Below are 10,632 nucleotides of genomic sequence, written 5' to 3'. Positions count from 1 at the left end.
CAATACTTTGGCCACCTCATGAGAAGAGAAGACTCCCTGGAAAAGACCCTGACGTTGGGAAAGATGGAGGGCACAAGGAGAAGGGGACGACAGAGGACGAGATGGTTGGATAGTGTTCTTAAAGCTACCAGCATGAGTTTGACCAAATTGTGGGAGGCAGTGGAAGACAGGAGTGCCTGGTGTGCTCTGGTCCATGAGGTCACGAAGAGTTGGACACGACTAAACGACTAAACAACAACACCACCTAAGATCATGACCTGCGAAATACTGCTCCCATCTGGATGTCCAGTTTTAGAAAGTGCTTTTGGATGGCTACTGCTCAATGCCTTGACATTTACACCATAGGGTCCCCTCAGGGTTCTTTTGCCTCCCGTGGTATTTTAAGCGTTTGCACAAAACTACTCAATGAGCTCATTCAGAGGCTTGTGGCGAGGTGTCTGTCACCAGCATGTGGATAACATCCAAGTCTATTTCTCCTTTTCTTCACATTCAGGTGAAGCATTAGAAAATCCTTAATCAGACCCTGGCTGCAGTAATGAACTGGATGGGGGCCAATCAACTGAAGCTCAATCTGGGCAAGGTGGGAGCTTTTGTGAGCAGGTGGTTTGTTTGCCCAAAGGATTCTTAATTATTTTGTGCTAGCTAGCTAGGGCTGCTATCCCTCGGAAGTGAAGGCTCATAGCTTGCAGGAAGGGCCGCTCGCTCCATCTTTGTTGGTAGAGGTGCAATTGGCTTCTGTGGCGCAGTTGCAGCTGGTATACACACCTCTCTGAATAGAGAGGTTCTGGCCTTTTTTATCCATGATCTGGTAGCCTGCAGGTGTATGTGGAGCTCTCTTTTGAAGACTGGAAACTGCAGTTAGCACAGGATGCAGCTGCTCTATTGCTGTGCTGTGGTCATATTGCACCTGTGCGCCACTGGCTCCCAGTCTGTTTCTGGGTCCAATTAAAGGTGTTGGTTTTGATCTTTAAACTTTCACAGCACAGCTGAGGACCAGAGTACCGTATTTAGAATCTTAGATCTTAGAATTATAGAGTTGGAACCCTCTGCAATGCAGGAATCTTTCCCAACATGGGGCTCAAACCCATGACCCCGAGATTAAGAATCTCATCCTCTACCAATTGAGCTATCCCTTGCATGACCAGATGTATGTACCCACCTGCACATGAAAAGGAAGGTCTCCTTATGGTGCTTGCCCTCCCCGGCTTCTCAGATGAGATGGTTTAAAAGAGGGAATGTCTTCTAAGTGTTGGCACACAGATGTGGAACACTTTCCCTGATATCTGCCCAAGGAACATAGGAAGCTGCCTTACCCCAAGTCTGACCATTGGTCAAATCTAGGTTAGCATTTTCTGCACTGATTGTGGTTGGTTCTCCAGGATTTCAGATGGTTCTCTCCCAACCTTACCAGGAGATGCCAGAGATTGAACCCACAACCTTCAGCATGCAAAGCAAATGTCCCAACATAAGAACAGGCCAAAGGCCCATTAGTTTAGCATCCTGTTCTCAAAGTGGTCAACCAGATGCCTGTAGGAAACCAGCTAGCAGGGCCTCAGCACAAGAGGACTCTCCCTTAGTCGGGTTTCAGAGGCATATTTCCTCCAACTGGGATAGCCATCATGGCTAGTAGCCTTTGAGCCATGACCCTTATAGTCAGATTGAGGTTGAATCCTGACAAGACAGAAGTACTGTTTGGGGGGGGGACAGGAGGCGGGTGGATGTGGAGGGCTCCTTGATCCTGAATGGGGTAATTGTGCCTCTGAAGGACCAGGTGCGCAGCCTGGGAATCATTTGGACTCACAGCTGTCCATGGAGGCACAGGTCAATCCTGTGTCCAAGGCAGCTGTTTACCAGCTCCATCTGATATGCAAGCTGAGGCCCTACCTGCCCGCAGACTGTCTCGCCAGAGTGGTGCATGCTCTAGTTATCTCCCACTTGGACTACTGCAATGCGCTATATGTGGGGCTACCTTTGAAGGTGACCTGGAAACTACAAATAATCCAGAATGCGGCAGCTAGACTGGTGACTGGCATTGGCCGCCGAGACCATATAACACCGGTCCTGAAAGACCTACATTGGCTCCCAGTACGTTTCCAAGCTCAATTCAAAGAGATGGTGCTGACCTTTAAGCCCTAAACGGCCTTAAAGGCCCAGTAGACCTGAAGGAGCGTCTCCACCCCCAGTGTTCTGCCTGGACACTGAGGTCCAGCGTGGAGAGCCTTCTGGCAGTTCCCTCACTGCGAGAAGCGAAGTTGCAGGGAACCAGGCAGAGGGCCTTCTCGGTAGTGGCGCCCGCCCTATGGAACGCCTTCCCATCAGATGTCAAAGAAATAAACAACTACAGTATCTGACTTTTAGAAGACATCTGAAGGCAGCCCTGTTTAGCGAAGCTGTTCGTATTTGATGAATTTTTGTATTTTAATATTTTGTTGGAAGCTGCCCAGAGTGGCTGGAGAAACCCAGCCAGATAGGCAGAGTATGTATGTATGTATGTATGTATGTATGTATGTATGCAATTATGTATGTATGTATAAATAAATTGTTGTTGTTGTCGCACTTGTTAAAGACATTTTAATTTCCCCAAGCTTTATTTGTGCTGTTCTAATCTTGCTGTTTTATGCCGTTTAGCATGTTTATATGTTTGTACGTGTGTGCGTGTGCAAGTGATTGGAGATTAGTGGCATTAAAATATTGATAATAAATAAACAAAGGAGCACCCACTTTGTTTTAAAGGGTCATGTGGTTGTTCTGGAATAAGTGATGACTCTCAGAAAAAAATGCAGCACAGGCCTCTTGAGAGACACCCCACTTTGCCAAGGGCATAGGAGTTGTATCTGTCGTGCCACGAAGTGGGAACCTTCCTTGGTGGCGGCTGAGCCACGCAGGTGAATTCTAACAGGGACGCTGGGTGTGGTATGGTTAATTCTGACTCAGCAGAAGTAGTCTGGGAATGAATGGTGGTGCCCTGACCCGTGAAACAGGTTCTGGTGATGCAGGATGTGTGCAAGTTTTCCTCTGAGCCCAGGATACCTGCCCTGTTCCCCTGCCGCTTTAACAAGCAGTGACTTGTCTCTTTGTTCAGAGCTCAGAGGTATGAAAGCCACTATAGAAAACCAGGCTCGGGCTCATTTAGAAACCTCCATTGATGGATTTTTTCTCTCTCCCCCTTCCCCCCCCACATCCTGTTTTGCAAAAATACACCACACCCCCAGGGTTCATTCACAAAACCTGGTTGATAAGAGCTGGACATTTCTGGGCGATCAGGATATCAGTTCGCTTTGTGAGAGCAAAAAGGACAATCTTAGTTGCTGAAAGAAATGCTGAGCTTGAACTCTGGCCCTGGCTCTCAACAATTTAATAAATAAAAGAACGAGGGTATGATTTTGGATGGTTGTTGCGCACAGCTCCCTTCTGTAAAAAAGCTGAACCCTGCCATGCCTTTGAGAAGCTGCTTGGTCTTGTGTCCTTTTTCCAGCTGACCCACTAGGCATGACCTAGGTAGCAACAGTCACCACACCTTTACCACTCCTGACTGTTGCTTTTGCCACAATTGCAAACAACTGAGCACAGGGATGAGTGTGGGTTAAGAAGAAAAAAGGCCATGCACCTATACATTTTTTATTTGGGCACTGCTTAGTGTTTGACTGCAACAGAGGTGAGCAGCTTCAGCTGTCGGGGTGCAAGCAGATAATTTTCTCTTCTGCAGCTAAAAGCAAACAGGATGGAGCAGTGCAGCTGCATCTCACAAGCCCTTTTAGCTGCTCTAAACCCGCAGTGTTCCTCTTATTGTTCCACATTCCCTGCACAGCAATGGATTCCCAGTGCTCTCCCATGAGTCTGACTCTCCAGTAACCTCTTGTGTGCTGTGTCATCACCAGCTAATAGCAGCCTCTGTTTCAAAGGAGCCGTTCCTGTGGCACAGCTGCAGTGCATTGCACAGAGGCTGGGCAAAGCAATGGGACCAGATCTATCTTCTGCCCACAAGTGCTCTAGAATATTACAGAGAACCCTTCAAAATAGGCAGAGGTACCAGGGTAGACATGGGGGGTGGGGTTCTTGGCAGTCAAGCAGGACTACATACAGATGAAAATTTGAAAGCTAATGGAATAATAATGATAATAATAACAAAATACTGTATATTTAAGGTCTGACATTGGGAAGGAGGGAGAACATGAAGGAGTAACGAAATTTAGGATATTCCCCCCCCCCTGCATCCCCTCCCTCTGTCTGGAGATAAGGTTGAAACAGATGAGTCATAAGACTCCTTACAATGTTGTTAAGGGACAAATTCATTTGTGGCCAAATACATGGATTTGTATTTGAGTCAAGCACACACACATACCCTGCTGGAAGGTAGGAGAGACTGTAAGGTGCCTTTCCTTACGTACTCAAAGGTAGCAACTACAATTACTAACCCTCAGTCTGAATCTCTAAACAGTTTTGAAATACCAGATGGGGTTTCTTTGGGGCTTCCTTTTAAGCTGTGAAATCTCGTTGGCCTGTACAAAGTAGCCAGAGGGACATAGGTAGGGTCAGTCCAGGCTAGCCAAGAGGCTTAACCAACACCAGACACTCAAGTCTGTTCATTTAAGAATCAAGTTGGAGACATTCAGAAATGGGAAATAGCAAAACAAAACAAAGCAGAGAATCAACTAGCTTACCTTTACATCAGATGAAGTGGATTGTAGCCCAAGAAAGCTTATGCGGCAGTAAATCTGTTAGTCTTTAAGATGCCACAACCACTCCATTGGAAACTATTGTTTTCTGAATCAATGAACCTTGTTTTTTGCCTGTGACTGTCTTCGTTATACAATTGCCAGGGCAGAGGCTAGACTTGGCAGATGTCAGTTCCTGATGCCGACATTTCATTCCTGACCCCTGTTGCTTTGCTGCCAAAGTCTGTGGGCCAGAGACTTCCATCGCCGCTCAAATCCATCGTTATCTGGAAACTCTAAGCTCAGGAGAACTCCAGCGGTAACTGAGAACTGAACCTTGCACGTACCTATGAGAACAACTTCAGTCGGATGCTCCTTTGTACCTTTGTGTGTACACAGTGTTTGCATTTTCTGAGATTCACAGCAAGGGCATCTGCTGATCAATCAAAGTAAACCCCTTGTTGGTAGCAGACCCGGGTGTCACTGTGGATTACACAAGGATGCTTCAAAGAGCCAGGAGAGGGTTCAGGCAACCCAGTAATAACGTTGAAAAAGGGAAAAAGGGAAAAAAGAAAAAGTTAACAAAAATTCCCCCAGCGCGTCAGATGATTCATTTTCCTCGAATGAAAACCGACTCACATTTCAAAGGAAGAGCTTATGAGAGCTGGCTGTGCTTGAAGGAGAACTCAGCAGAATAGACCAATAAACCAATGAGCAAAAGATGATTGGGGGAAATTCTGGGCCATGGGAAAGGTGACATTCATGGGTCCGTGCCACTTCCTACTCCTTTCACTGTGCAGTGGAGCAGAGGGGAGCCGTGCTCTCCAAATGTCTGATAGCGGAACCACATTTTTTTCTCAATTAAAAGTGGAGGCAGGTATCACAGCTCAGCCGGCAGAGCATGGGCTTTGCATCCCGAAGGTCCAGGTTCAATCCCTGGCATTTTTGAGATGTGGAAAGGCTTCAGTCTGATCTCTTGATGATCCTACAGATATTTTGGACCATAATCCACATCAGCCACAGCCTGCATTGCCTGCGGTCACAGATGATGGGAGTTGTAGTCTAGATAGAATATCTAGAGCATGGATTCCCAAACTGTGGTCCACAAACCACTGGTGGTCCTCAAGCTTTATTCACGTGGTCTATGCAATGTCTGTGAAAAACATTTACGGTACTTTTAAATAGTTTTTTTAAAAAAATCTTATATTGCATTTTATTGTATTCTATTCCATAGAATTCAATTTGTAGTACAATATAATGCAATATAAGAAAACCAAAAACTATTTAAAAGCAGCAGAAGAGGAGGAGTTTGGATTTGATATCCCACTTTATCACTACCCGAAGGAGTCTCAAAGCGGCCAACATTCTCCTTTCCCTTTCTCCCCCACAACAAACACTCTGTGAGGTGAGTGAAGCTGAGAGACCTCAGAGAAGTGTGACTAGCCCAAGGTCACCCAGCACCTGCATGTGGAGGAGTGGGGAATCGAACCCAGTTTACCAGATTATGAGTCCACCACTCTTAACCACTACACCACAAGGGCTCTCAGCATCTAGCACTTTGCATTACTTCATGGAGGAGAGGGCTATCGAAGGCTACTAGCCAGGGCTTTTTTCCAGTCAGAGCTCATAGGAGCTCAGCTCTGGCACTTTTCAGGTGGGCGCCACTGCCATTCGAAGACAACAAGGGAAAAGTTCATGGTGAGCTCCGGCACCTCTTTTTCTAGAAAAATAGCAGTACTGCTGGCCATGCAGGCTGTACTCTGTCTCCACAGTTGGGATCACTTCTGAATACTTCTGAATATCAGCTGCTGGAAGCCACAGGAGGGGAGAAGGCTCTTCTTCTTGGATCTTGCTTGTGGACTGCCTACACACATCTGGTTGGCCGCTGTGAGAACAGGATGCTGGACTTGATGGGTCCAGCAGGTTCTGAACCAGCAGGTTCTTCTTATATTCTTATTAAAACTGTGATAACAGGTAGAAGAATCATTAAGGGGTCTGCCGAGTTCCTCAGCAATTTTCCAGTGGTCCATGGGTGGGAATGGGAACCACTGGTCCTAGAGTATATGTAAATATGATATAAATTAATATGTGGTTAAATAATACAGCAGCAGTGAGACTTCCTGGATTGGGGAAAGCAGGTGTAGACAATATTGAATTACATGGACCAGTGGTCTGACTCAGTAGATAGCTGTTTCCTAAGTTCCATTGTTGTGCCCGGAAAGGTTTACTTGTAGATTGCACAAAAATAAGAACTGTCTACCTTTTGTTTTGAACATGCACATCTTCTGCATACTTCACCTGAAGTGGTTTTGCTCTGTTCTCCTCAACAAGAATGGTTGAGGCAATCTTGTTGCAGAGACAGAGCTATGGGGTTGGATTGCCCAACCTCAAGTGAAGACTGACTGGAAGGAGGTCAGACAGTGACTCATGCAGAGATATGGCAGGCAGCCTCCCCGAGAGGAAGTCATCAAGCTGTACCTTTTGCATCGGCAATGAATGATCAGTCCATTTCCATCTGATACAGAGGGTGTAATTGCTCAGTCCCAGCAGAGGCTGACTGGAAGACAGCAGGCCCAGGAGCACTGACTCTGTCAGAGACAGGAGGTGCAAATTTACTTAATTAGTAATTTGAATTCTCCCACCATCCAGTTTGAGAATTACTGGCGCTCAGTAATAGTGCAGTTTGCAAGGGTTCCTCTGATTGCTCGATTGCTGCCACCCCCCTAGGGTCTGGCCCAGCAATTTGGTATCTCCTGATTCTCATTCTGCTCTGCCTAACATCTGAAAAGGGAAGGAGAAGAAGCCTAAAGTGGGAAGAAAAAACCCTCTTGTGGTGAGTCTTTACCACTAAAAGGGAATAGGTTCCCCACAGATGGTTACTATTCCGACAATTTATCCACTTCTTAAAGATCAGATATGCCTAGCAGAATGCATCTTGTTTATTGAGATTGCTAGCATAAGTCCCTATTTCCCCTGCCCCCTTTCTATGTAGCTTGGCTCACTTGCATGAGTCATCTTAGTTTGCTGTATAAGCACCATTTTGGGGTACTCTGGATATCTTCATATAACACAGCATAGTAGCCTGATAGGTTGGTGGTCAGAGGCAGAATTTACAATGGCAAGTTGAGATGGGAAATTCTGGCAACTGCACATAGGTCGAGTCTCTCTCTGGCTTCTGGAGAGTGGCAAAATCTATTTCACCCGTATCTGGCAGCTTTCATCCATGTTTCTCCCTGGTTCGCTGCTTCCTGTTTGTAAATTACTGCATTTTGTGGCTTTAAAAATTGCAGAAGGTTTAGTGCTCTGTTATTACGAATGCAAGCCACCTTGAAAGCAGGGTCGCGGATTTAAAAACTACTAACAAAAATATACACAAGCAGGGGCATCTGTTTTTCTTTCTGAGTGCTGCTCTCTTAGGACCCTGCAATTAAAAAAACCCCAAAACAATTTATGGGATAGGTGCAGGCTGGATCACTTCTACTTTGCAATGTGTTTGTGAGTAGTGGTGAGGAAAAGGCCCCGAGAGGCCATGGAGATGCCCTGATTTCGAATTCTGCTCCACAGCCACTCTTCGTGGGGTGCTGCTTGCTTATGAAAGGTCTGAGTGGGCCTATGGTTGCCAACTGACCAGGAAAAAAGCAACAACTAGCCTTGCCTGATCCTGCTCATTCAGCAACAGCTTGATCTGCAGAAATTAGCAGGTGATGCTCAGCATTATCACTTGCTGCTGTCCAAGCTGTTGTTCAAGCCCAGGAGCAGAGGATGGTAATGAAGCTGGCATCCCTGTCATCAGGTTATTCTTCCTATTCATGCCAGCTGGTCCAGACTTTGGCAGGTATCGCTGTAGCTTTGCCATCTTTCTTAAAAGTGCCAGAGCAAGCGCTCCAGCTTCTCTCCATCATGCGTAACCTTTTGCTTGCTCTGGTGTCTGCTGTATAGACTATCACATTTCCCTGTCTGGCTGTTTAGTTAGTTTGGGCCAATTTAATCTCCCCTCATAACTCAGGCCCTGCAGCCCTTCTGATGTGTGAAGTGCCTTCGGTTCATCTCTGCCTTTCTGCTCCATTGCCCAGTTCAATTTGGTCGCTCCTTGCCCTCCTCATCCTCCTTGCTTGTCTCAGCATAAGTGTACACTCTTGTTAACCTTTCTCCTCCGCTCTGTGAGGATAAGATCGCGGCCTGGAAGTTTCCCTCCTCTTCCTTTATAGGGTTGCCTGCTCAACAAACAGTTTCCTGCATTTCCTTTCCTTCTGACCCCACTGTTTTCACCCCCCCCCTGTGTATACACACGTGTAACCGGGGCTGGGAGAGAAATCCAGTTCATGCTTAAATGCAAGCCAGCTTAATTCACAGCATACAAAATGAAACACAGGCATCCATTGAAATTCGTACGTCTTTGAATTTTGCAGGTCTCCAGGCAAGTCACATGTACAGAAATGCATATAGTAGGGGGAAGTTTGCATAAAAACGTATGCATTCATGAAAATAATATATTCAAAAAAAGCCTTAAATCAGGGGGAAGTTCCTTAGCCATGTGGTCAAGAATATGTGTCATCGCTGCTCTTGATTTCTCAGGGTGGAGGATATCTTCAGACTTTAAACTTTAAAACTGGGTGTAAAGTGATGCCAAGACAACTCAGCCCATCTCTTAAGCCAGAGGTTTCAAGTGTACCTACTCAGCCTGCTGCTCAGGTGTTAACTCTCAATGGGCAATTCCAAGGTCCCCGCTGCTCTTTATTCATATGGTTCCTTATCTTTCAACTGAACTTGGATCTGATATCCATTCCAGTAGAGGAATGTCCTCTGTCAGGAGGGACACATGGCCACCCTGCTTCCACAAATCTGCATTGCTCTCCTTGCCCAGCAATCTGCATCTCTTAATTGAATTTTGAATAAGAAGTGCTAATGGCTCCATCCATCTTTTCTGCCTTGACAAACTGCCCACAATGGATAAGGGCCAGCAATTCTAACCAGTCTCCCACCTACTTTTGTCTTAATGTTATATCCCAGTTTGTCAAAAGATTCATAGTGCCAGGTTAGGGATATAACATGTATGTAAAGGAGAGCATCTGGGTGCTCTGGAGCTTGGGAACTCATTCCGTGAACTTGAGCTCATTGGAAGCACCAAGAAATCTTGGTCTTGTTTGCTTGTCACTTCAAACCATAATTGGCACCACAGGCAAACAACAAGGGAATAAGCACTAAATGAAGGTCTGCATCATGAACGGGGGGGGGGGGGGGAGATAAAAATCTGCATTGGGATCTGTTGCTCTATGGATCCTGCCACCTGAGGCAGTTGCCTTGCCTTGCCCTGTGAATGGGCCGGCCCTGAGTTGTGCCAGCATTAGGCTAAGCCAGTTTCCAAACCCAGAATCATGGTTTGTCTCTCTCCAAACAAACCATGAGCGGTAAGCCAAGAACAGCTTGTGGTTGCTTTGGAGAGAGACAAACTACGATCCCAGCTAAACCATGGCTTAGGTTTGTGTAGTGTAGCAATACATCAGGAATGGAGGAAGATTTTTTTTCTCTAAGCACCAGCATCTGGTGTGTTCACGTTTATACCATAGTTAAGACCAGGGATGCGGGTGGCGCTGTGGTCTAAACCACTGAGCCTCTTGGCCTTGCTTATCAGAAGGTCGGGGCAGCGGGAAGGTAAACGGCATTTCCGTGCGCTCTGGCTTCCGTCATGGTGTTCTAGTGCTCCAGAAGTGGTTTAATTATGCTGTCTGTCTGTGGACAAAGGCCAGCTCCCTCGGTCTGAAAGTGAGATGAGCACTGCAACCCCATAGTCCCCTTTGACTGGACTTAACCGTCTAGGGGTCCTTTACCTTTTACTTTTTACCATAGTTAAGTATAACTGTGGTTTAGAGTGATGTTTGAGCTAGTCCTGGTGATTTGGTGGTGCAGGTCAGTGTTGGAGTTTAAACATGTAATATTTCCCGCTTCTGAGCTGTATTTATTTTGCTCTTATATCTTA

This window comes from Podarcis melisellensis (assembly GCF_964234715.1).
Source record: "Podarcis melisellensis genome assembly, chromosome: 8".
NCBI classification, from domain to species: Eukaryota; Metazoa; Chordata; class Lepidosauria; order Squamata; family Lacertidae; genus Podarcis; species Podarcis melisellensis.
Note: the sequence above shows the minus strand (reverse complement) of the source record.